This window comes from Buceros rhinoceros, unplaced genomic scaffold (genome assembly GCF_000710305.1).
Source record: "Buceros rhinoceros silvestris isolate BGI_N320 unplaced genomic scaffold, ASM71030v1 scaffold4789, whole genome shotgun sequence".
NCBI classification, from domain to species: domain Eukaryota; kingdom Metazoa; phylum Chordata; class Aves; order Bucerotiformes; family Bucerotidae; genus Buceros; species Buceros rhinoceros.
In genome coordinates, this window is record NW_010431950.1 from 23,678 (window position 1) to 28,743 (window position 5,066).

Consider the following 5,066-nt stretch of genomic DNA (forward strand, 5'->3'; position numbering starts at 1 on the left):
ACACAAGTTCGTAAAACCACAAGGCCCGCCGCTTCAGTGGTGGCTGCTGTCATCATTGCTTGGCGTTTGTGATGTCTGAGCCTCGTACGGATGGGAGGTGTGGGCTGCTCCATGGGTGTGCGTCCTCAGGAAACCTGCAATTTTCATCCTCCGTGCTTTCCTCCTCCCTGCGCAAGAAAGGATGACTTGAACAAGTGTTAACCTGCTTAAAACAGCAGGAGAAATGCATGAAAAAACAGAAAACAAGAATTTGATGCACCCTTTATCGGTGCTTTCTTGTTACAGGAGCCTGATCTCGTGGTCTTGTGCCAAAGCAGTTTTTATTGGGGACTTTATGCAGCCACGGGGCTTAATCCTTAAGGCTGGTCCTGACACAGGATGGGACCTCTGACTCCTGTGAGTCAGCTGAGGCTTGAGGGTTACACTGCCTCGCTTCACCCAACAGAAACCAAATTTTTCTTTAAAATTAGGACTTTAGGGGAAAATGGTGAGCCACAGGACAAAACAGTAATGAAACAAACCATCCCTTAGCGGTGGACTGAAATAGCAGCCACATCAGAGGCTGCGTCAGCCCGGGCAGCTCTCGGAAATCTTTCAGGAGCAGGCAGTAGCTTTAGTTAGCACTGCAAAGCCCTGCTGCCCATCCTGGCTGTCACCTGCGTGGAGACACTGCTCCCCCTCACCCAGATAACAGAAGGACCCCCTGGCCGTGAAACTACAGCCACAGTCCTACCCCTGGGTGTTTTGACCATTTTTGCCATTTCTTGCCGTTGTCCAGCAGGAAGTTTCAGCAGGGCACCTGCAGAGCTGGCCGGTGGAGGTGTTGAAGCAGCTATGAGGAGCAGGGTTGGTCTGACAAGCTGCATTCCCTCACCAGAACCGCCGCATCAGGGCGCTGCCCTAACCTAGGCCAGCCACCCCCCACGCACACAGGGATCTCAGCAGTGAGCAAAGTTACACCACCTCCCTAAACCTCAGGCTGCGCGTGATTTAAATGGTGCTCACAGCCTGCTCTTCCACAGACCGACCCAACTTGCTTAGAAATGAATAGAAAATTAATTTCTTTTCTCAGACACAGCGCCGTGCATTCGCTGGTCCCCGACTGCTCAGCTCACTGCAGGTGGATGAGTGAATTTTCAAACTGTTCTTTATTGTGGGCTTTCATGTTTAATTTGGTTCGTTTAGGCTTGTCTGACTCCTCCGACCACCGGCACACCGGCATCTGTTTGGCTGTGAACATCTGGATACAGGGCAGGGGGGGCTTCAGACTTCTCCATGTCCTTGCTCTGAATTCACGGTGGTTGCTCAAAAATCTCAGGGTATGGACCTCGTACAAAGGATCCGTCCTTTCAAGAGAAACCTTTCATTCAGAGTAGTCAGGTTTTGCTCCGTGTTAACATCTGGGCACCTTTCAAAGAGAAAATTTACCGCAGTTCAAGATTTTTCCCCTCGTGAAAGGCTCTGTAAAGCTTCAAACTGCTTTTCCAGTCTGCTGGCTCCTACGGCTGCTCTTTATCTAGTTCAACAAGTGTCACCAGGCTGCTTTCCGAAGATCTAGAGTGTCTACAGTGCATCTGGATTTGGCTGGGAGCCTGCTCCACCGCTGCCTGCAGCATCCAGCTCGTGTGTGTGAGGTGAATAATCTGCCGCAGCAGCTGTTTGGGCTTTGCTGGTGTGACTGATAAGAGCTTTACAAAGAAACAAGGCAAGAGGAGGTGGGGATACACAGGTCTAATCTCTCTGTTTGGGTCTTGAGAGGAAATAAGAGGAAAAGCAGGTAAGCAAGGCTGTGCCCACGGGTAAAGCGGGACCACAGGGCAGAGGATGGAGAGCAAGGGTGTGTAACTCCCGCGTTCGCATGTGCTTTTAGGGTTAAACCAAACCAGGTTAAACAGATTCTTCCTTAACAGTAAGTGCTTGGTCATTCACCCCTCGAATTACCCACAGGGGTGGGGAAAAGGGACAGGGCTGGAGCTGGGCAGTGATCAGAAGAAGGTGGCAGCAGCAGCAATGGGAAATCGGAGGTGTGGTGCTGATAAACCATCTCCCGTGTCTCCTGCACGCACAGAGACAGGGCTCTGCCCGGCTCGCAGCAGGGTCTGGCAGATCATCCGGGAGGGAAAAGCGTGAAAATGTGGTGCCTGTTGCAGAGGGTTCGGGTAAGTCTACCCTGAAAGGGCAACACTGAATTCACCTGAGGGGCTGTGTGGAGCCAGAAGGAGATACCTGAACGGGCCAAGAAGTGATGTCAGGAAGACTAACCGAAAAGAAATTGAAATCTTGGTGCAGAACAGACCAGAGCCTATGGAAAAACCAGAAATGGTGAGAAAGCAGTCCTGACTGCAGACCAGGTGTGTGCCCACTTGCGAGAAGGTCCCCTCCAACCCAAGCTATTCTATGATTATATGTGTTTCTGCCAGGTTAGTGAACTGAACCAGCTCCCAGAAAGGTTCAGCTGGCAGAGGAAAGGCTGGGAGCAGCAGACGGGAGAGGTGGACCTCTGCGTGTCATCTGTGACGAACCAAGAGAGCAGCTCAGCCGTCACGAGTAACTTCCCCCAGGGACATTCGGCTCTCAGCTGAGCGCTGGCAGCACTAACTGCCCTCTCTGGGCGTGTTCCCGTTGAGTAGCTTCCAACTTGGTTATAAAATAACTCAGATTTTAAACCCAGATTAAACCCTGCACTTGTGTACATCTCCTCTAGGAAATAAAACACCTGCCCTTCAGCCTCTGCGTTTCCAGCCCCCTCTGATTAATCTTCCTCCAATGTCATGCCACAGCAAGGACTCTCCTAGAGTAGCAGGAAGGCAGAGGGACTTCTCAAGAAGTTGTACCCGAGCTCTACATCCTGTCCCCTGCCCTGACATGCACGTGGCCAGAGAAGGATCACGTCCTTCTTACGCAGGCGTGCTCTGGGTTCTCGGACCTGTTGCAAAGAGCTGAGCCTCCTCTGGGATGGAATTTGTGTAAGACTCCTTTCTCCTTCAGGTAGGAAGAACCAGCATAGGAGGTGTGGGCTGTGTCCCCCTGAGCCATCTGCATCTGCTCTGACGCATCCCAGGGAGGTGCATGCTCAGGGGTCCCTCCTCAGAGCCTTCACAAAGTAAAGCCACAGCTTTACTTCATCTGCTTCAGTCCTGGAATGGGGTGGTGCTCATGTCCCCCCAGAGGCCTCTGGAGGGAACCTGAGCAGAAGTCCACATGCAGCTCTGGAACGCCACCATGAGGAGACCCAAGCTGGCTATAAATGACTGAGGAGCACGACCCTCAAACCTTTAGGAAATGTATTGCTGCAGTAGAAGACGTTGCAGGTTGGGAACCTGGGCAGAAGCTGAACAGCCTGGGATAACGTCAGCTCAAGGGATGGGGAAAAAGCCCGTGCGGTTCCTTCTAGCCAGGCTCTGCTCTCCTGATCTTCCAGCCCGTTTAACCCACGATGTCTATCTGGAGGAAAAGGCCAGGTCTCATGTTAACAGGTTTCAACGGGGTGGGTCATGCACTTGCTTCTACAGGTGTTGGGTTACTGGCTGTCCTCTGAAAGCAAGGACGTTCCTCCTCAAGGTTAGGAGCTTCACGTGCATTTACTTGTCTGGTTACTGAAGTAAAACCTTTCTTCTCGTGACAACAGGAAGGTGGGGTGCTTTCTGCATCAGCAGAAAACCCAAGATGATGTTGTTCATGCCTTTGGGGGCAGTTGGTTTCATTTTTCTGCCTGGGATCTTTTTACCTCTTTAAAAAAGAGTCATCTTTGAAATGCACCCAGTGGATGATGAAGTGCAGGAAGCATCATCCGGTCTCTGGGCGTGATTTGTATGCTAACCAATGAAACCAGCACCGCTGCGTCACGTTGCGCTTGGACATCAAAGCGGGCCTTCAGGGAGCGGCTAGAAGATGATAGCCATGGGCCCGAGAGCTGGCGGCGATGGCTGGAGGCACCCCCGAAAGGAGCGGAAGTCCCGGCATACCTGACTCACCGGTGGCGTCTACGAGGGGAATCTGCATACGGCTGGCAAAATCCGCCACTGAAGGGAAGTAACTTCAGGGAAAACGTTGCCCTAAAAGCATTTCATTATTTTTCTTATGACAGAAGCCATCTGAATAGAAGCACTTAGGTACGTTGAGCCAGATTTTATAGTGCCTCCTCCCCGATTTGGTGAAACCTGCTTTGCAAAAACACCACAGTTTCTAAAACAGCCCTTAATGACCATCATTCCGACGAACCCCCAAGGCAAAGGACCCCACGCTATACAAACAAGCGAAACAAACAGGTAGGGTTGCCATGGGCTGGTGTTATGGTCTCGGTACGGGGCCTGAATCTGAGCGCGGCGGGGTTAGGAGTAACGATTTTCTTTGGAGGTGTTTGTTAGCACGGATTCACTCCCTGCTCCAGGTCTCGGCGCCCCTCTCCAGTTCCTGGTGTGAGCACAAAGGCAGGTCTCTGTGCGAAACTAGAACATCAGTTGCAGAATCTGAGCACTTGAAAGCTGGGAAAGGAAAAGGTAAGACCTCATTTGTTTTAACCGTTTCCGCACCATAATCACTTACACGACTTTTCTTGACACTCCTCCCTCTCTGAACCTCACTAATTCCAACTGGGACAGATAATTATCAGCATTCTCTGTTTTGGGGGGTTTTTTAATCAATTTTTTAAAAAATTTTTTAATGTTTTGTAATTATTTTTTTCCTTCTTACACAGATGAAGCCCAGGCTCCTATAATTTAAAAACCTGGATCAGAAAACTCATCAGTGCATTGAATCAAAAGAGCAAAAACGGTGGCTGACCTTGTGTTACGTGCAGCTGAACGTCTGCTTTCCCTCAGTTAGTGAAGGTGTGTCGCACCGGCTGTGTCCCAGGTCCTTCAAGTCCTCTGTTAGAAGTCACACCTTTCTGCAGAGGTCACAGTCCTACCGGGAGGAGACCAAACGTCTGTTCCTACAGCTGCGAAGTCATGGGCTCTTCCACCTTACTTGAAGGAAGCCTCCTGCCACCTTCATGGACCAACATACCCATCAGGACCACCATCAAACTCTACAAGGCAGGTGCTTCCATGAGGCCATAAAGCTCA